The sequence below is a fragment of the Xenopus laevis genome, chromosome 2S, assembly GCF_017654675.1.
Source record: "Xenopus laevis strain J_2021 chromosome 2S, Xenopus_laevis_v10.1, whole genome shotgun sequence".
In the NCBI taxonomy this organism is placed as follows: Eukaryota; Metazoa; Chordata; class Amphibia; order Anura; family Pipidae; genus Xenopus; species Xenopus laevis.
The window spans coordinates 44,111,340-44,134,031 of NC_054374.1; the positions used below are offsets into that span (position 1 = coordinate 44,111,340).

Here is a 22,692-nt window from a genome sequence, read left to right on the forward strand (position 1 = left end):
CTGCTTTGGGAAGCTGGGATCTAACCAGGACTGGACTGGTATTCAACATAGGCCCTGACATTCCTACTACAGAGGCCCAAAAAGCCCCCACCAGCCCACTTAATAGTCACTTTCTATGGCATCTTACAGCAGACCCACAGATTGCCAGTCTGGGCCTGGATCTAACCTTTATTTTGTTAAAGGAGATACAAACCCTTTACCAAAAAAAACCTCTACCCCCCACCCCATGTAGATCCCCCTTCCTCCTCCCCCCAGACTAGTTCCCCAAAATGCCCCAAACTTTTTACTTACCCTCAGAGCAGAGTCACGGCATCAGAGTTCACGGCAGCCATCTTCCGTGTCTTCTTTTGGCGCTTTACCAATTTCTGTCCACTTCGGCTCATGCGCAATTGTCGCAAACCGGTAAATTGCTCCAACTGTGGTAAATCGCCGGTCTCCATTTTAACTTACCGAAGACCCGGAAGATGGCTGCGGTGATCTCCGATGCTGTGACTCTGCTCCGAGGGGTAATTAAAAAGTTAGGGGCATTTCCCTGGGGGGGGGCAGCTAGGCTGGGGGGAGAAGGGAGGGGGGGTTTACGTGGGGTGGGGGGTAGGGTTTTTTTGGTAAAGGGTTTGTTTCTCCTTTAACATTTCGCAACAAAAACAGGAGCTAGGTCTTACATCTTCTACCAATATAAGTGCTGCTGCTTAGTTTCTGAATATCAATGCATAAAGACGATCACCGTATTGCTAACATTTTCTCAGGCATCCTTTTGAGAGCAATATGATTCCATTTAGCTGTGTTATTAATTGGCCCTTACAAAAGAAAAAAAAATCAGAAAACAAATCACATTGTTCTGTTTTATTCATTGTGACAGAACGGCACAGATGTGTCTGCTTTAATGTATAAGTAGATCGACACTCACTAAGCAATTTGTTTCAAGCTGCTTGTACACATTGCAAGGTTGCAGCAAAACTGCAATATTTTTCCATCTATGATAGTGCCAAGCAGCATGAACAAAATTCTGAATGTCATTCGATTCTGTTGTGTGTAACAGGTTTACATGCCAGAAGATTAAACTGCTGGACTTGCTTTTCATCTGAAGTTACTCATTCTGACCTTAGTGATGCAGTTTCCATAGCAACATCGGTTTCCTGGGAAACCAAATTCGTTGTCATGGTATCCCTTTTAGTTCCCATAGCAACCACCCAGATGGCTCCAATTTACAGATATGCTGCTGCTGTTGGGAAAATGCTCAGAGAAAGTTAATCCCAGAGAGCTTTGCAAAATAGGTATGGAAATAAGGATGCCACCTGTGATGAAAGGAATGAAGAATCGCCTCTTGTTAACAAGTACAAAGTAATCTTCCAAAGAAATAACCGTGAGACAAAATAAACATAACTGTATTAAATCTATAAGGAGGGGTCTGCTGCAAAGGGCAAATCAAACTCTGTAAAATGATCACTGTAAAAAAAATGATTTGAAAGAAAATAAGCAGTAGCATCTTAGAAAAAGCACTTTATACATTGAAAAACTCATCAGCACTTAACTGTGTACGGGAAGTGAACCAACCTTATCAGGAAAAACAGACCGTGGCAATTAGGGAATAATTGAAAGGCAACTTCAATGGAAAGCCTTGTCTTAACCGATTCACCAAAGGAAGTGGTGCAACATAAAGGAAGGTGAGCCATGTCAATTTTTTTTGTGCTTTTTGTGATTTGTTTTTCATTTGTAGTCTTTGTATATTTTTTTCATTACTAGAGATAAAGGTGTCCCTAATATCTGAGGAATGGTTAGTACAATTCATTATCATCAAATGTTTCCTGCTGATTGCTTTGTTCTTTTATTTATAACGTAGGTTGAATGTCGTGTCAAATGTAGTGACACAGATCTGGACATTTCCCAACATTCTATCTTACAGAGCAAATCAAGTGGCTAGAATGCCAGGAAATATTTTCCTCTTGAGAGTATCTGTCTAAAATAATATAGCTTCTCCATCTGGGCAACTATTGAAAACCTGTTATACAACAAATCACTTCATATTTATAAACGATTCTAACAGAAATAAATATTTTTTTCTTCTTTATTTGTACAGCACAGATACATTTATATGGCACTGTACTGGAACTATTCATCGTTAAACATTGGTCCCTTGCCTAACAGAGCTTACAATCTAAGGCCCATATCACATTGGCAAATACACAGTTGGATCAATTTCATCTAAAATCAGTTAACTGCCTTTTAAGAGTAAGAGAGGAAGCCAGAGTAGCAGCTGAAATTCATGCAGAAACAGTGAATACATGCAGACTCCTTGCATTGTGTCCAGGTTGGAGTCAAACTAAGAACTCCATTGCAAGACAGCAACTATAGTAATCATCACAGTAAGACATTCTGATATAAAGAAAAACCCTAGCATTTATTTGGTTGCTTATATCTGAATGATTTGCGCATACTTTGAACATCCCCTTAATAAACCATGCATATAATGTTTCTACAGGACTACATGCTTTTAAAATGCATTATTATATTCTAATAAATGCAGTTGGTGGGCTGCAATATTTGCAACTCAGTTGCATTTATATTAAACTATAATTTATAGGAATGTATCAGTATCACTACTAAGAGGTGTTTATTGTTTTTTTTTAATTAATCCTTCTACCCCCAGCCCAGTGTTATTTACTACTACTACTGACTTTTAGAAGTGGGCTGCCCCCAGTGGTGGGCTGGGGCAGTGGGATCAGCCATAGTTTGGAGGAGGGATTTATTTTATGACTATGAAGATTTTCATTCATCCAGGTCATGGTATATCTAGTATAGGTAAATTTAAAAACAACTGGACTTGCTGAGTAATCAATGAAGACGTTTCACTACTCATACGAACAGCTTCTTCAGTTCAACTGACTGGTGTAGGAAGTTCTCGGCATATAAACTCTTCCACTAATTCAACCACAATGGCACACTGTAACTCTTCAAAGAGGTGAGATCAGAAGAAATTCATAGAGGTGTTGATTCTGTGTAGTTACTGTGATAGGATTATCCAATGTGTCACGCAACTCCTAGAGACAGGTGTTACTTGTGAGAGTTGCATGAATGGATTTATGAAGTGTTCTGAAACCGCTGGGGTACAGATGTTAGAACAGCATTGTATGTAGCAGACAGGTGGTGTCAAAGGCCCCCGCCTCTGTTCAGGGATGGTTTCCCCACCTTGATATTAATTGCCTCTTTCACGCCTAGTTCAAACCAGCGGTCTTCTTTATCCAAGATTTGGACCTTGCTATCTTCAAAGGAGTGTCCCTTGTATTTTAGGTGTAGAAAGACAACTGAGTTTTGCCCTGTAGAGTTTGCCCTCCTATGCTGAGCCATTCGCTTTTGAGAGCAGTTGTTTTGTCTCCCCAATGTATAGATCTGTGCACTCCTCGCTACACTGGACTTTGTAAACCACATTGCTTTGTTTTTCTTTTGGTGTTGGATCCTTTGGGTGTACCAGTTTTTGTCTCAGTGTATTGCTAGGTTTGAAAAACACAGGGACTTGGTGTTTGTTGAAAATCCTCCTGAGTTTCTGATTTATTTTATATAGGATTTGATTTGCTTTACTCTACCCAGAATCACCAGACACTTGCAGCAAAATTCATCAGATTTGTTTGAGGGTGGTACCAAGCTCCTACTAGCTTAGCAAATGTACAATTCAGTTTCTTTAATGAGCTCAGGTCAGACCAACATTTCAAGAAAGGGGCTGTCACTTCTATAATACCTAAGGGGGGGGGGGGCTGGTATACAATTGTAAACAGTACTCCTTTTTATTGAAGGATTGAACTGCTTCACCACTCAGCAAATTTAAACCTGGCAGAAGTATTTGGAGTTGTAACTAATGCTTGTCTGGGGTATGATACACGGTGGGATTTTGTAAAGAACACAATTCCATTGTCCTTCCCATGTGTAATACTTACAAGTTCTTATCAATTAGAGTTACTTGCCAGTATCCAGCGCATGTAGCGCTTTTAGTACATTATAGAATGGATAATTCTAAGGAATTTTTCAATTGGCCTTCATTTTTTATTTTTTATATTTTTTTAATTATTTGCTTTCTTATTCTGACTCAAGCTTTCAAATGGGGGTCACTGACCCCATCTAAAAACAAATATTCTGTAAGGCTACACAGTTATTGTTATTGCTATTTTTTATTACTCATATTTATATTCAGGCCCTCTCCTATACATATTCCAGTCTCTTATTCAATTCAATCCATAGTTGCTAGGGTACTTTGGACCCTAGCAACCAATTGCTAAAACTGCAAACTGTAGAGCTGCTCAATAAAAACGAAATGAAAAACTATCGCAAATTCTCCCAGAATAGCATTCTCTGCATCATACTAAAAGTGGATTCAGAGTGGATATATGATTTTGCAAGCATATGTAAGGATGCTATACAGCTGTTCTCAGCAGCGATGCTAACACCCTAGTAGTGATGAGCTGGTCAAGAATGTTCTGATCCACACCAAACCTAAAACATTTAGACATATGATATGACCAATCCATCATCCTGCAGACTTAAAGGGGCTGTTCACCAAACAACTGGTTGTTTTCCGATAGATCACCAGAAATAATGACTTTTTCCAATTACTTTCTATTCTATATGTGTCACTGTTTTTCTAATATTGAAGTCTAAAGTGTCTTTTTTTACCTTCTAAAGCAGTCAGTTCTGGGGGGGGGGTCGCCGACCCTGTAAACTGTTATACATTTAGTTAATACATTTCTTATATTTGTCCCTGCTGAGCAGAATCTCTGGGTTTCATTCAGGCAGCTGTTAGAATTGATACAATATTTGCTAATAATCCAGAGATGCTGCTAAGAAATGTATCAACTAAATGTTGCAAAATTTTAATAGTTTAGAGTCTGCACCTGAATTACTGAGCTGCCAGACTGAAACATCAGAGACTGTAACATTCAACTTTAAATTTAGATTTTGGAAAAAACAGTAAAAAATAAATGATGAAAAGTAATTGAAAAAAGTCTTTATTTTTGGGGAACAATCTGAAGACAACTGAACTGAAAAAAGTATTTGGTAGGTGAACAACCCCTTTAAGTAATGGCAGGGGTAGCGGCGCTCACCAAAGGGGCAGAGTATAAGTGATAATGTCACTAACATGGAAGAATCCTGAAGAAAAGTATGGCTTGCTTAGGTTGGTGTAGACAAAGACAAAATGTCCTCTGCACTCCATCCATTATCCATATATATATGGCATTAAGATATGGCATTAAGATATTTTGTTCATTAAGCTTCTAAAAACAAACAAACAAAACAGGGATTGTTTGACCATATATTGTAATATATTCAAGCTGGCCAGCTATGTCAAAGTCATTCCTGGTCTGCCCAGTCCTGCACTCACTTTCATCTGATTCATTACGAACGCTATTGCTTCATTATATGTTTTTCACAGGGACTAAGCTTTACCTGCAACTTACTTGCTTTCAAGGTTAAAACTCCCATTGTTGGTGAGCATGATCTCCCGCCAAGATGCAGTTCCCAGACGTTTCAGTTCAACCTGCACATCACTAGACCCTAGTGGTCACAAATGCCCGTTCAATATTACAGCTGTCTCTGAATAATTCCTCAGACAAGGACTCTATTACATTAACCCATATGTATAAATAAAAAGCCACATATCAAGAAAAATAATGCTTTTTGCATATATTGATATGCAGGCTATACTGCCTGTTAAAAAGAGAAGTTCACCTTCACAAAACTGATCTTTTCAAATAATACACTATAAACCTCCGCTTATTTTATGCGCTTTCTATTTTTTTACAAAAATGTAAGTTTTAAGAATAATTAGTTCTTGTCTTGTTTACCAGTAACAGCCCCGTAAACCAGATCACTCATCTTCAGAACTGTTACAATCTGGTATGTTAGTGATACATTGCGCATCTGCTTTAACCTTCACTGAGTATAACCACTAAGCAACTGGTACAATGTATACATTAGTCACTGTATCAAATTTTAACTGTTTAGAACACAAAAAAACTTAAAAAGACTCTAAACAGCGTTTGTGGGAATACCCTAGAGCTGCTGTCAGGTTTCAGTCAGTCTTTTGCTGTGGAATGCTGCGAAACGGCGTTCCTCCAGCACTCCTCACTTATCAGTATGGGAACAGCGAATTGACAATCTTCATTGCTGGCCATTGGCCAAAATTGCAGTTGGACAAGATACAACTGGCGTCACTAAGCAGGGGTGATTTTACCACAAAGCAAAGTGATAACTATACTTTAGGTGGCACTTATATCAAGCAAATAACCACAAAAAGCTGCTTAGTTTAACAGGTTGTTCAACAGGTTGATTAGGGAGAAAATATATTTTTGTCTCTCATCCAGATGTTTGTCATGGTAGCAACTTTGATCCAGCCATACTTTAGGGCATGGCATGGACACCAGCTTAGGAAATATGCTGTTCCCCCATAATGGAGTTTGTGGCAGAAGGCCTTCAAAGTGGATTATCTTATGTGCAAGTTTTCCCCCACAGTGCAGTGTTTTTCCCATGTTGTTTCATTTGCAACTTGAATGCAATACACTAATATGAATGCAAATTTAGCATCTATTTGGCCAATTGTTTGCAAGTTGTGATATACACAGATTTGTATGCAATTGTATTAGAATGGAGTTACTTGCAGAGTTTATTTCTAATAACAGCATTTGTGTTTGATTTATTTGGTGCACGTCAATTGCAGCTATTTATGCGTTATGCTAAGGCAAAGCCTGGATTTACTCTCCAAGCTGGTGGTAATTCCAGGGTTCCTTTTCATCAATGAGCACAGAGCAGGCTCAGCAAGTGTTGTAGTGGTCTCCAAAGTTCAAGGCATATATATGGGTGCAAGTATGTTTATGAGCAGGAGAAAAAAGTGTGATATATTATATATAACGGAATAAAACCTATCCTTCTCATAATCATAACAGATTGCTAAAAATCAGTTTGCAAAGTTTCTTTACAAATTAGTGCGTTACAAATCAGATTGCTGCCACAAGCCTTAAAGGGCACCTGTTGGGCAAAAATATTTTCCCCATCCAAAGGTGCAGGCTAAAAGAGCCCACACAACGGCTGGGGGTAACAGTATTTTTTTTTATTGTAAATGTTGGCCCCGGCAGCACTATACGTGTATTACAAAATGACACAGCACATCATATGGTGCACAGAGGCAGTGGCATGCCTGTGGATTTAATGTTTTAAAGGAGAACTTAACCCTTAAAATGAATATAGCTATAAATAACATATTTTATATATTGAACTAATTGAAACAGCCTAAAGATTGAGCATCTCTATAGTAGTAATACTACAGGCCTTCAAAAGTTGTCACAAGAGTTTTCCATCTTGGATTTTATTTGGAACGTCTGCGACATGCACATGATCAGTGAGCCTTGAGCAATTTTTGAGAAGCTAAGCTTAGAGGTCATCGCAACAAATCAAGCAGAATGTGAGGTTTCCCTGTCATATAAGCTGATGCTACAGGGATGATTATTAAAGGAACAGTTCAGTGTAAAAACTGTGTAAATGGATCTTATGTGCAAAATAAAAAATGTTTTTAATATAGTTAGTTAGCCAAAAATGTAATGTATAAAGGCTGGAGTGACTAGATGTCTAACATATTAGCCAGAACACTACTTCCTGCTTTTCAGCTCCCTAACTCTGAGTTAGTCATCAATTTAAGGGGGCCACATGGGACATAACTGTTCAGTGAGCTACATGGGCCTCTTTCGTGGCACAGATCTACTGCTAAAGAGCTGTGTTTGCCTTGGATTGGTATGGGTTAGGGTCGTGAGTGGGTGCTGCTGGGCCGGGTAAGTGTTTGGGTGTGCATTGAGTTTTAGTTGACCCACACATCACTAATCTCCTGCTGTCATGTAAATGCTTACAATAAATTGCCGGCAGCTTCAAATTGAAAAAGAAGCATTTACTAACAATTTGTACAACATTTACCAAAACAAAGCTTGTTACAACATGTGAACATTTTTAAATCAGTTTCTCAAAAGAGCAAATTGATTTTTTTTATATTTAATTTTGAAATCTGACATAGGACTAGACATATTGTCAGTTTCCCAGCTGCCTTCAGTTATGTGACTTGTGCTCTGATAAACTTTACTGCTGTACTGCAAGTTGGAGTGATATCACCTCCCCCCCCCCAGCAGCCTAACAACAGAACAATGGGAAGGTAACCAGATATTATTGTCACAGAGAATGTTTCTCAGCCTGCATATAAACGCAGGCCTAGAAATAGCCCCTTGGCTCATATCTCCTGTCTTTTGTGTCTGCATTCAGAGCCACCATATCGGCCGGGATGCAGACACACAAAGTAGAACTCCTCTACATGTTTCAGAACCTAGGCCAACACAGTGGCTATGAGTGCATACACAGAAGACAGTAGATACAAGCGGAGGGTCTGTTTCTCAGCCTTAGACGCTGCCTTGCCAAAATGCATAATATCCACTAAGTGTGTCTGCAACCGGGCTGATGCTTTTGGAGATTAAGTGTGTCTGGCTTTAACGCTGGGCCACATTGAAACAACACATCAGATTATGTTACAATGTGATTGTTAACTGGACATAGGGTTCTCATCCTTGCTTAGAAGCCAGATATCAAGGAGTCAGGACTGTACTAATTAAATCTGGCATTCGGAGTCTTTATTAGGCAGATTTGAATGCTTTCTGTCAATGGATTAGTTATAATGTGCCATGCCAGGAGGGGCTCTTCCTGTTAAGCAGCCATTTATCTCCGATCTGCAGCTATCCAGTAGTACAGGCATGGGATCCGGAAAACAAATATCCAGAAAGCTCGAAATTATGGAATGCCAGTCTCCCATACCCCCATTTTATCCAAATATTCCACATTTTTAAAAATGATTTCCCTTTTCTCTGAATAAAACTGTAACTTGTACTTGATCCAAATGAAGATATAATTAATCCTTATTGGAAGGAAAACCAGACTATTGGGTTTATTTAATGTTTACATGATTTTCTAGTAGACTTAAGATATAAAGATCCAAATTATGGAAAGATCCGTTATCCAGAAAACCCCAGCTCCCAAGCATTCTGGATAATGGATCCTATACTTGTACATAATTTTAAAGCCCATCATTTTCTGAAACATTGACATTTCTGCATAAGTCTTTTAAGTTAGGGGCTGAGGTTTTTATATCACTGTATCATCTTGATTCAATTAAAAAATGCACTGAAATATTATGGGTTTATTTCTCCTTGCATACTTATTTTTGAACTGAATTGATGTCATTTCTAAATGCCCATATCGCATTGCCCACTTCATGGTAATACTTAATGTGGATGTGCCCTTATAAGTTATATTACCTTTAGTGACCCAAACTGAACTGAATTGAATGTTTAACTAGTGGTGGTTGGGTTTTTCTTCATAATAGACCTGATGGGCCAGTATGCCTTGTGTAATGTTTTATTTTTTACCTACTAGATGACATGCCTGACATATTGTGCTAAATAGATCTCTTTGTGCACATAATGTATTTATCGTACTTTGGGTCTTTGTGTTGTATAAAATGGCTGTAGTGATACAGTAAATACATTTCTTTCAGCTGTAGATTTCAGAGTGGATTGATTTGCTGTCAAAAATGGGTCAAGCATTGTGTAATGCACTTACTCAGATCTGCTGATGTGTCCAAAAACAGTAATATTCTATATGATGTAGCATTGTTTATGCACAGAAAAAAAACACAATATTAAACCCGGGGGAGCCTCTATTTAGTTAGTTTGTTCATGCATGTATTTTTTGCTCCTTCTTTGAATAATTGGTCTCCCAATATCTCTCATAAAGCTCTGTAGCTAGACCAATATGCACCAATACGCTACACAATACACAGTGACAGAGGTACAGGACTGCAGTCATGATACCATAACATTATCAGAAACTTTAAAACCCTGTCTTTGACTGTTCAGCTTTCAGTATAAGTGATATCATCATTTAAGGTGGATATTAAATGATTTTGTTCCCTTTTTTCTGTACTGTGAACAATTTCTGTCTGGTAAGTTCATTTTTTAGGTTACATGGATGTCTGAACATCTTCTGCTAGAATGATAATGGTAGAAATCTTATGAAGAAAGAGTGGTGCGAACACAATGCCCTGATGCCATCTGCTGGTAGAGGGTGAAACCACATTTTGTTTTCCAGGAATCTGCAGACATCTACACAAACCTTACGATCATTATGCTCTTTACAAGGCATTGAAGTTGGCATGATTCATGATGCTAGGAGAAAAGTATGGAAGAGGGCAGTTTTTCTGGCACACTAATGGGGGGAGATAAGGAAGGTGATCATCAATGGAGGGAGTAGCAGGGAGAGAAGATATTGGGGTTGTGGTTGGGTCCATGATGCATGCTTTTTTTTTTTGGCTGGGTAAAGGGATTTTTGTGTGGTGGGGGAAAAGATGAATGAAAGGGAGATAATTGTTTATTGGGGCTGAAATGGAAAAAATGGTGGTGCCTTGAACAAAGTAGGGTTTGTTAAAGCAAGAGAAATAATGTTAACTTAAAATGTTTAGTACTTCTTTTCAGAAGAAGAAATAGGATTTGTTACTAATTGATATGTGGTGGGGAGTTTGTTTCTGATTGGCTGTGTAGGTTATACAAAGACTTGTATTGAGGTGTACAAACTGAAACCAAGTTTGTGAAAGGATTGGTTAAAATGTACTATGTTTAGAGTGTGGACTGCTATTGTTTTTGTAAGTGATGCTTGACTAAAGGGGTGCACTTAACATATCTTACCCATAGGGTGTATGTGGAAAATGCCTTGGTGTTAGAAATGGTAAACATGTATAAAGAGTGCTCATCATGTGAGAACTAAAAATGTCTGTTTCATGACATGATTATGCAAAATACTGTTTCATAATTTACACATTGGTGCCTTCTCTTGATGTCACCTTCAAAAAAGGTGTTTTCTTCCACTTTTCTACTCTCCACATCAATTAAAATAAAAGACATGTAAAACTAAGAACTAATGTAAAATACTGTATAAGGATTTTAAAAGTTACCCAGAAGCTCCGTGATCATATAAAGGCACAAGGTCAAAGGCTAAGTGCTTTTATACAGTTCATGGTACTCAGGGGTAACTTCTAAAATCCTCAGTTCTCACAACACATTGGGGGTCATATATAAAGTTCGCTCAGCGCATATTTTTTGCAAATGGTTGTATTGCGCATGTTTTTTCCTGAACGCTAATATATTGCACTGCTTTGCCCGTCTTTCCGTTTTTTGCGAATTCGCAGTGTGAATAAATTTTCGCAAATGGCGCGAAAATGAGATGGGAGTTTGCGCGAGCGCATCCAATGTACGTGGTTGTTGTGCGCGAAAAAAGCGCTGACAGTAACTTAAATTCACAGTTTGTGGAACTGGTTTGCGAATATTTTATCCGCCACCAAAGTTATGGCGTAATTGAGTCGCAGAGCGTGCGCATAAATATTCGCAATTTGCGAATTATGACATATTTAAAAAGCTGCTACAGACATTTGCACTGTGAAAAAAAAAATCGCAATTTTGTTTGCACCTTCTTATTCAGCTTTATAAATATAACCATGCGCAGGGCAATTATATTCACTTTGCGAACCAATCTGCCCTGCGCGAAGTTTAGAAATGACCCCCATTGTCTCGTTTCTTCTAATACACATTAAGAATAAATTACGTCACTAAGCTGCCAAAATCACTGAGCACTATTTATCCATGCGTTACGCAAGGCATAATTGACCAATTCAGTGTGATAAGAAAACATATCTAACAATTTTAATCACATGGAACCGCCATTAAAGGCTATGGAGAAATCTGTAACATAATTAAGAGATTCTTTTTTTATCATTAAATTGAATATGAGGAATTTATTCAGTGAGATTTACACTAAAGCATATGCCGTCATGATAATCCAAGGTAACATCTAATACCTTCATATTTCAACCCTTTAATCATCAGCTGATTTCCCCAAATAGTTGCAAAATGGCAAGCTGATTATTTTTATATTTTATGCCTCATCTGTTGCCCAGGCATAAGGAAAGCTTATGTATTCCTGCTGTGTGAGTAAGTGTTCCTGTTCTAGTCCTTGTCCTGTATCTTTGGATGTCCTGATTCTGATCTTGGACCTGTTTTGTGGACTTGTTGCCAGCTTTCTACTCACATTGACATCTGGCTTGCTATACAAACTTGTCTGATGTTTGACTTGCCCATTACATGGACTTTCCTATTACCTCTCATTCCCCTGCTTTCACTTCTGTAACTGCAGCTTTTCTAGGAAAGTTTGTGCCTCTTCAGTGTATCAGCATTGTGAGTATTGCCATGTACAGCACATTATTCCATTTAATAACTTTCCACTCCTCTTTTAAAAATATGTCCCTTTGTTTAACAAACGGCACATCTGTAATATTGTAAATAGTGATACACGCTCAGGTCCAGGACCCAGCAAATGTCTTGGCATTATAAATTTCACTGTTGCAATAATTATGTCAAACACAAGATGGCAACAGTTTCAAATTGATGATAAAGGTGAAGTGTTTTGTAACAATGTTTCCTTTCCTTTCCATTATAGCTCATGTGTTACTTTTAATGAAATGAAACCATTAGTTCATAAAAAAAATCAGTTTAACTCTTGAAAGCACTGGCAATGGTACCTATGTTTTACTCATACCATTATACCATCTTTTTACATTGCTGGCACAGGCATCTTTGTTTTTCTGTTTGAACTTAATCCAGTACTAAATTCTGCAAATTTAAAAAACAACAAAAGTGGATTACTAAATTCTGCAAATTTAAAAAACAACAAAAGTGGATTTCTATGTCTTAAACATGTGTATTCTAGTAGAGGTATTGTTATTCTATGAATGCACTCAACAGGTAGTTTATCCATAGAGACTGCCAGTCTGTGAAGAGCAGTTTTGGATGCAAGTACCTTTAATAAATGCCTCCAATTTGTACTGCAGCAAAAGTCACATGGCTGCAAATGAATAAATGAGCCCATCATTGCCTGTTTGTTGTAGTGTTAGGTTTGTTTGTGGCTACTACCATTTTTCATTTCACATTCTTGCTTAAGCTTCAGGAAAACTCTTATTGGTTTTCAGCTACCTTGTGAAAGTGGAAGGAGAGATGCAGAGAAAAAAGTATAGCTGTCCTGAAATGAAATGGAGTCAGTGCTGTATAGGTTTCTGCATAGCCCTACTTGCTGGGTTGTTTCTGGTTAAAAGTGTTGCAGGGCACTGTTAGCACCGTGAGTCTGTGGCACACACTGTGCAGTTCGTTACCTTTCGTTTTGTTGCCTGTGTCATTGCCTAAAATACACCGTTAAAGTTGCAACTTCATCCTTTTAACATGGACTGCTTATAAAATCCACACGCTGTACAAATAAATAGTAATCTGTTCACATGATTGACTAGGGGGTAATGTTTGCAACCTGCATCTTGACTGATTACTAAATAAGCCTTAAATAAGTATTATTCATATGCAGCTTATATTGAAGGAATTAGCGAGCAACCTGAATACTTGTCACAGGGGGTCACCATCTTGGAAAGTGTCTGCAACACTCACATGCTCAGTGGGCTCTGAGCAGCTGTTGAGAAGCTAAGCTTAGGGGTTGTTGCAAATTATCAAGCAGAAAATGAGGTTGGCCTGTCATATAAGCTAATGCTACAGGGCTGATTATTAAATTCTGATGCTTGTTGCACTGGTTTCTGTGCTGCCCTGCCATGTAGTAATTATCCATATTAATTACTAATCAGCTTTATACTGTGACATTTATATTCTATGTGTACTGTATATTTTGAGTCTGTCCCTAAGCTCAGTAAGTGACAGCAGCACAGAGCATGTGTAGTGAATCAGCAGAAATAAGATGGGGTGCTACTGCATCTTTGGAGGCACAGATCTTCCCTGCTAAAGGGCTTTAGTTGTCTGGGGCTGGCACAGAAGCTCAAAATATAATGTACAACATTTCTAGCCTTTAGTTTAACTTTCCTTGTCCTTTTAACATGCTCCCTCAACAATTGTAGTGCTGCAGTTTACAGTGTTTGTCACTGCATTAAACTAGCCAGAACTGAGTCAGATGTTATGCAAGTGCAAAAATACTTTAAGTTCATTTTTGAAGAGATCGAAGGAAGATTTACTTTGGAGGAATCCAGATGTAAAGGTGGCCATTAAAGGGACAATAAAAGGCGCCAATATGAGCCTTGTATAAGGACCTCAAATGGGCCTGCCAGTCCATTACCTGGACAAAAATCAGCTAGATATTGTTCAGCCAAGTTAAAAAATTGTATTGGGGCCAAGCTGATGTAGTCCTCAGCCCGATGCCCTGCATTTTCTGTTATCCTTCTCTGATCGGGTTTGGCATGTTGAGAAAAATTAACTCTTTGGTGATCGTGCCAGACGAAGCATCAAGAGAGCAAGGTTTAAGGTAGCAAATGAAGCAGGAAATGGGTGGTGAGATCAGGTAGTAGCTCTGAGAGGAATGGAGGAGATGACATAAATGTATGACGATGTAATGAGGTGCAGAGGAATGAAGGGCTTTAAATGTTATGAGGAAGAGCTTATGCATTATTTTTTGCTTTATGGTAAGCCATGATGAAAATGTGCAAGTTGCAATAGTCTAGGTGGGATAGGGTGAGGGCATGGGGGAGTATAATAACTGTTGTTTGTGAAAGACATGGGTCATTTTTATCAATATTGCATAAGAAGAAGTGACAGTTTTTGACTGTGATGTTAATATGATAACATGAGGAAGATGTGCTGAGTTGACAGGGTTACTAAGCATGTCTTCAGTAGTAAAAGTAATTAAGGAAGAAGGACCTAGATTAGATGGAAAGATGCTCAGTTTAGTTTTTGTTAGGTTCAGTTTAAGATAGCATTGTTTCGTCCAAGTGGGGGACAAAAACCCATTGCTGAAACAGGCAGGCAGACTCACTTTTTATTTTAACTCATCTATGATCTTCCAAAGAAATTCTATAAATCACCATACAATTAATCTTTCTGCAGAAACTTTGCCTGACCCTCTCTACCCTCAGCAGATCACATATCCTTGCATCAACTAAATGCCATGTCCCGGGCAATGATTTTACCACTCCTTGTGAGCTAGCCTCATGTTGATGAGAATATCAGTGCCCTGATGAAATCAAAGCTGTCTTGAAGAGAGGGGCATGTATCATAGCACATTCTGCTAAGGACTGATAGAAAACTCTGGCTGGGTGCAAAGGAAGCACAGACCTTGCTGTTACACCCAAAGTATAATGATATATACATGGGCCGGGATTTGTGGAAAGGCCACCACAAAGGCTAGGGGCGCCTGCTATGTAAATCCGGCCCAGTATATATTATTATTACTATTATTATTATTAACATGTATTTACATAGGGCCAACATATTGTGTAGCGATGTAAAGTAAATGTGATTATACAACTAAATCACATGAATTATATACATAAAACATATGGAGTTACATACATTACAATCAATACCGGAACAAAAGGTGAGTAATGCCCTATGCAGAAAGAGCTTACACTCTAAAGGGAAGGGAGTAATACACAAGGTGTGGAGGGGGCAAGATCGAATTAAGTGGGTGAGAAATGTGGTACTGTATGTGGTGTTGAATTTGGTAGTTAGGCAGAGTGAGGGTAGGCTTCTCGAAAGAAGTGCATTTTAAGAGATTTCTTGAAAGCAGAAATCTTGGGAGAAAGTCAGACAGACCATGGGAGAGAGTTCCAGAGGAGGGGTGCAGCCCTTGCAAAGTCTTGAATGCGAGCATGTGAGGAGGTAATGAGTAGCAGGTCAGTAGAGGAGCGTAGTAAGCAGTTGGGTGAGTATATAGAGATGAGTTCAGAGATGTAGGGAGGGGTAGAGTTATGAAGTGCTTTGAATGTCAGGGTCATTAATTTGAATTTAATTCTGAGAGGTAGTGGAAGCCAGTGCAGGGATTGACAGAATGGCGAGGCAGAGGAGGAGCGGTTGCTGAGGTGTATGAGCCTCGCAGCAGTGTTCATTATGGACTGGAGAGGTGACAGTCTCTGGAGGGGGAGGCCAATTAAAAGAGAGTTACAGTAGTCTAGACGTGATATGAGGAGAGAATGGATAAGAATTTTGGCAGCATCTTGGGTGATAAATGATTGTATTTTGGAAATGTTCCTTAGGTGGAAGTAATAAGTGACTTGATATGATAATTTTGCAGCACAATGAGATTTTTTTGACGCCCGTAGACTTTAATGGCCGTCTGCGACATCTATCTATCTATCTATCTATCTTTCTATCTTTCTATCTATCTATCTATCTATCTATCTATCTATCTATCTATCTATCTATCTATCTATCTATCTATCTATCTACTATCTATTTATCTATCATCTATCTATCTATCTATCATCTATCTATCATCTATCTATCTATCATCTATCTATCTATCTATCTATCTATCTATCTATCTATCTATCTATCTATCTATCTATCTAAAAACTGCCCTGGATTATAATTTTTTGTTTTGGGATAATATTGTTTGGCAGTTTGTTTAGTTTCATGTCTGTAACTAAATCAGGATATTTTTCAATATTTATAGCAATCTGTGCTGTTTTGACATTCATTTTGCACATTTGAAATGGCCCATGTTTATGTTTTCTTCCATCTGAGCTAAAGTACATATGTTGTGTCTTAATTTTTGTATGTGTTTTTCTTAAAGAAATGCACTTATATCTGTAATTGCTTAATTGCACATTACAAGTCTGTGGTGCTTTCTTCAAAACGACACTGACTCTTAAGTGTCACATTTGTATCAAGATGCTATACATTACTAGCTATTATTTATTTATACTTCTTGTACAGCTACTATAACTTAATTGTTTGTCTTCCCTTTGGTATTGCTTAATGAAAGTATAAAGTATGTTTATTTTCCATTTGCTGCATTAGCTCAAGCCTCTGTAAAAGTATTTCTAAGCAGCTCTTATTTCACTAACATGCTGGCCACAACCTCCTCCTCACTTTCCACATCAATCTTATTGCATGTATAAGGGCTTATTTACAATGCACCTCAAAGTGTGGAAGTATAAATGAAATAGCTGTAGCTGCCATTGCTTTGTGCAAATAGCTGCACACCTCTGCACTCCATTTCAGTACTAATACAGTGCTGTATTAGAGAGGAGCAAGGGGGGGGGGACACATAGGTATCCCTCGGGGGCCCTGTCCTTACCGATGCCCTACTGCCTGCCCCTACGGACTAAAGTTTGCTCATAACTGATATTTAAATCAGAGCACACATAGGTATTATACCAGAGAAAGCACAATCCTGCTGGAAAAAAATGATGGTATAGCAGCCCTTTAAAGTGAAGTACAAGGAAAACTTATTTCATTGGTGGTGGGTAGTGATGAGCGAATCTGACCTGTTTCTCTTTGCCGATAAACTTTGTCAATGCATTGAAGTCTATGGGTGACAATTTTTTTTTTTTTGCTGCATAAGAATGTTTTTCACCTATTGGAATCTATGGGCGTCTTTTCATGATGAAACCTAGCAAAAAAATTCACTCATCACTAGTGGTAGGGTTTGCAAAAACTTTATTGAAGTTTTTTCCCTGGCTAAACTGCAAAAATACTAAACACTGCCCCAGGTTTTTCTTTCCTTCTATTTGTCCTTACTTTGGCATATGTGCTTGTGCTGTAGCAAATGAAGAGTCACATTCGTGTAATGCTTAAAGGGATACTGTCATGGGAAAAAACATATTTTTCAAAATGAATCAGTTAATAGTGCTGTTCCAGCAGAATTCTGTGCTGAAATCCATTTCTCAAAAGAGCAAACAGATTTTTTTATATTTAATTTTAAAATCTGACATGGGGCTAGACATTTTGTCAATTTCCCAGCTGCCCCAAGTCATGTGACGTGTGCCTGCACTTCAGGAGAGAAATGCTTTCTGGCAGGCTGCTGTTTTTCCTTCTCAATGTAATTGAATGTGTCTCAGTGGGACATGGGTTTTTACTATTAAGTGCTGTTCTTAGATCTACCAGGCAGCTGTTATCTTGTGTTAGGGAGCTGCTATCTGATTACCTATCCATTGTTCTTTTGTTTGGCTGCTGGGGGGAAAAAGGGAGGGGGGTGATATCACTCCAACTTGCAGTACAGCAGTAAAGAGTGATTGAAGTTTATCAGAGCACAAGTCACATGACTTGAGGCAGCTGGGAAATTGACAATATGTCTATCCCCATGTCAGATTCCAAAATTGAATATAAAAAAATCTGTTTGCTCTTTTGAGAAATGGATTTCAGTGCAGAATTCTGTTGGAGCAGCACTATTAACTGATGCATTTTGGAAAAAAAATTTTTCCCATGACAGTATTCCTTTAATGGGGTTGTTCACCTTCTAAACAGTTTTTTCAGTTCATTTGTTTTCAGATTGTTCCCCAGAAACACAGACTTTTTCAATTACTTTTCATTATTTATTTTTTACTGTTTTGCCATTTGAATGTTCGTGTCTCTGGTGTTTGAGTCTGGCAGGTCAGTAATTCAGGTGCAGATTCTGAACTGTTACAATTTTGCTACATTTAGTTGATACATTTCTCAGCAGCATCTCTGGAGTATTAGCAACTATTGTATCAAATCGAACTGCTTTAGAAGGTGAAATAAACGTTGACACATAGAAAATTGAAAGTAATTGGAAAAAGTCGTTATTTCTGGTGATCTATTGGAAAACAACTAGTTGTTTGAAGATGAACAACCCCTTTAATTGAAAGCAGCAGATCTCCCTGAGAGAAAGAGAGAATATTATAGTGCAAATAAATGTTAAATCGACTTAAAACACCGCCTCCCCAATATAAAGGTTAAGGTCTATTGGGCTTAATGAAGTTGGTCGCACATGGATAGCAAACTGGCTACAGGATCGGGTACAGAGGGTGGTTGTTAATGGGACATTCTCTACTTGGAGTAAGGTTCTTAGTGGGGTCCCTCAGGGCTCGGTATTGGGTCCACTTTTATTTAACTTGTTCATTAATGATTTAGGGGAGGGTATTGTAAATAATGTATCAGTGTTTGCAGATGACACAAAACTATCCAGCCCAATTAATTCAATTGACAAACTGGCAATCTGGGCAGCTAAGTGGCAAATGAGATTCAATGTTGATAAATGTAAAGTCATGCACCTGGGGTGTAAGAATATCCAAGCCACTTATACCCTTAATGGGACTGCACTAGGCAAATCCATTATGGAAAAGGACCTTGGAGCTTGTAGATGATAAACTTGGCTGTAGCGAGCAATGCCAGTCAGCAGCATCAGGGGCAAATAAGGTCTTGAGCTGTATTAAAAGGGGCATAGAGTCACAGGAGGAGGGGGTCATTCTTCCACTGTATAGAGCACTTGTAAGGCCCCATCTAGAATATGCCGTACAGTTTTGGTCTCCATCACTCAAACAGGACACTATTGTATTAGAGAGGGTACAGAGAAGGGCAACTAAGCTGGTAAAAGGTATGGAAAATCTTAGCTATGAGAAAAGACTGAAAAAATGGGGGATGTTCACGATGGAGAAGAGGCACTTAAGCGGTGCTATGATAACTATGTATAAATATATAAGGGGATCATATAATAATCTCTCTAATGCTTTATTTACCAGTAGGTCTTTCCAGCTGACATGAGGTCACCCATTCCGATTAGAAGAAAAGAGGTTCCGCCTAAATATTCAGAAGGGGTTTTTTACAGTGAGAGCTGTGAAGATGTGGAATTCTCTCCCTGAATCAGTTGTACAGACTGATACATTAGATAGCTTTAAGAAGGGGTTGGATTGCTTTTTAGCAAGTGAGGGAATACAGGGTTATAGAAGATAGCTCATAGTACAAGTTGATCCAGGGACTAGTCCGATTGCCATTTTGGAGTCAGGAAGGATTTTTTCCCCCTCTGAGGCAAATTGGTGAGGCTTCAGATGGGTTTTTTTGCCTTCCTCTGGATCAACTGGCAGTTAGGCAGAAAAAAAAAACTAGAAGGTTGAAAAAAAAACCTAAAAGGTTGAACTTGATGGACATGTGTCTTTTTTCAACCTTACTTACTATGTTACTTACTATGGCTGTTTGTTGCCAGTTGTTGCACTGCCATGTGCAACCTCTCTGTTTTTCCATTTTACAAGAAGTACAATAGAAGTTTCTATGCTAGATAAACATGTTTGATCCTGTGCCTTTTATTTTACATTGAATACATTGACAAGTAGTAATGAACAAAATTGTGCCAGGTTTTGCAGCAGAAATGATGTCCATTGACTTTATCATGCGTCAAAAATTTGTTGCTTGCCAAAAAAATGTCTTCAATGAGAATTTTCTCTGTTTCACAAATTTTTGGAGAAGCGAAAACCGCCCATCACTATTGACAAGTTTTACTTTTGGTACAAAGGGATAGGTCATGCCACCCCCTTCTTGGCTGCCAGAGGTATAATAAAAGAGGTCAACAACTTGGATGGTGCCCTATAATAAAGTGATTACCAACAAAAATTAATACTTCTCTATACTTGCCAATGCAGAGAGAGAGAGATGAACCATAGTGATATCAGTAGCTAGTCCTGAGGTCAGGTTCCATGTCATACCAATTATTTTAACAGGCCTTTCCACATTGTCAACCATAACTTGATGCATTAGGCACCCCAAAATGCAAAAAAAGCACAAAAATATAATTGTAATATATCTCATTTTTATGAAACTGTTCACCTTGTGATTTTTAGGTCATCATACATGGCATGCTAACATAATGAATTTGAAACAACAGTACCAGCTGTTAATTTTAGTTAGTGAACAGTAAAGGATCATCTGATCTTCTGGGTAGTAAGAGAACAGGGAAGGGTCATCCAATCTTCTCTGGACAGTCCTAGGCAAATGCATTTTCAGCCAATTGTGGCTAGTTGGCAAATGAAAAGCAGGTGGCACTGTTACTTCAAATTCATTGAGTACATTTAATTTGAGTTTAATAATTGCTAATATCTTGAAAGCAAGAAAAATTAAATATAAATTGTTACTTTCAAATCTTGCATTTATGCAGTAGACATGTTGTGTTGAATTGTACTATTAGTGCAAAATGAAATGGCGCTTAATGCAAAACTGTACTTTTGTTTTCAGGTAAAGAAGATTTGAAAGGCCTGGACAGAATAGACAGATTATTTTGTCTTTGTCATTCACCAGATGTCGTGAAAAGTAGTGGATATGTTACATCACAAAAGAAAACACAAGAAAACGAAAGAAACCTAAAGCAATGGATTGTGCAAAGAAAGGTTCTGGTCTCATAGTTACATGTTTCTATTTTTATAACTATTTATTAGCTGTTCGTTCTACTCAAGTGCATTATGTTGCAGAAATTGTTTTGAGAATTCCAACGTACCCAAATTCACTGCAATATGTCTTAGTAAGAGACGACAAAAATATAGATGCAAAAAAATTCTTGTGATCATTTTTGTTCTGTAAAGGTGAATTTCTGTCAACAATATGAGCGCTGCTAATTAATATTGTGATTCATGGGAAAAAATGTGAACTGTATGTTTGTAAATGTTAATGTTCAAACTTGTCTTTGTATTTTTAATCCTATATCAGATTACATTACAAGCTTTATTTTACTTTGGAAACTGAAGTAATAAATTTATAATATATTTTTGTTGACTTTTTTTGGTGAAGAATTGATTTATAAGATTGTGTATTGTACCAAAGGCTATAATGTCTGTCTTTTTGTATATGTTAATCACCACTGTGCATATACTGTATATCAATCATTAAACTACCAGAAATTCAGCCTAAGATACCATTTCATGTTTCAGACTGTAAACTTGGGTTGGCATCGGTTTTTGGAAGAGCTGTCCGGATTTCCAAATTAGGAAATTCAGACAGGACATTGAAGTGAATGACATGGCAATCAACCAATCGCTGATCACCACGTCATCAGTCCCGCCCCTGACGTCACACACCCCACCTCCTCAAGTCACCCACCACGCCCCCTGACATCACCGGCCCGTCCCCCTACATCACCAGTCTGCCCCCTGCACATTTTCGCCCAAAAAAAAACGTGGCAACCCTACTGTAAACAAATTGTAATGTAGTTGGTTCCAGTCGCAACAAAAATATCAGTGAGAAAACAATTATTTAGAACTTGAAGACTGTGATTTATTTGCTCACAATTTTACTTGTATTGGTTAAAAATGGTACCTGATTATTTTTTATAACCACATATGCACTTTGTTTTCATTTTTCTATGTGCACTTGTTCTCCTTTTATATATGCAATATATCTTTGAAGAATTCATGGTAACCTGGGTACATGGCTGCTAATAGTACAGTGTAATCTCTCTCTCTCTCTCTCTCTCTCTCTCTCTCTCTCTCTCTCTCTCTCTCTCTCTCTCTCTCAAAACTTGACAGGATAGGTGGGAAATACAAATAATTCTGCAAAGATATGTGCATTTAAGATTGTATTACACTGTATTACTTTAAATAAAACAATTCTGTTTGGCGTCAGTTTTGTATTATTTGTTGGAATAAGCATTCCCATTCCCACACAGTAGATATACAAGATTTGCAAATGTTACTATTGTTTGGAATTTATTTGAAATAAGATTTACAAATTATAGAGGTTAGTTACTCCATGCGCATTTGCAGGCCCGCAAAACTCTTCACAGTCAGTGAGAACAAAGAGGCTAAATAGATGGAATAATAGATTATAGTATGTAAAGAAAATAAACTAGGAGATTAGAGGGTAAGCA

General features: G+C 38.1%; 1 long non-coding RNA gene across 1 annotated transcript; it reads left to right on the plus strand.

The window, feature by feature from the left end:
• The first annotated feature begins 593 nt into the window (after nucleotides 1-593).
• LOC108709387 lies at nucleotides 594-22,447 on the plus strand. Its single transcript, XR_001934620.2, has 2 exons — nucleotides 594-1,664; nucleotides 21,069-22,447. It is a non-coding gene; the product is annotated as an uncharacterized LOC108709387 (long non-coding RNA).
• The last annotated feature ends 245 nt before the right edge of the window (nucleotides 22,448-22,692 follow it).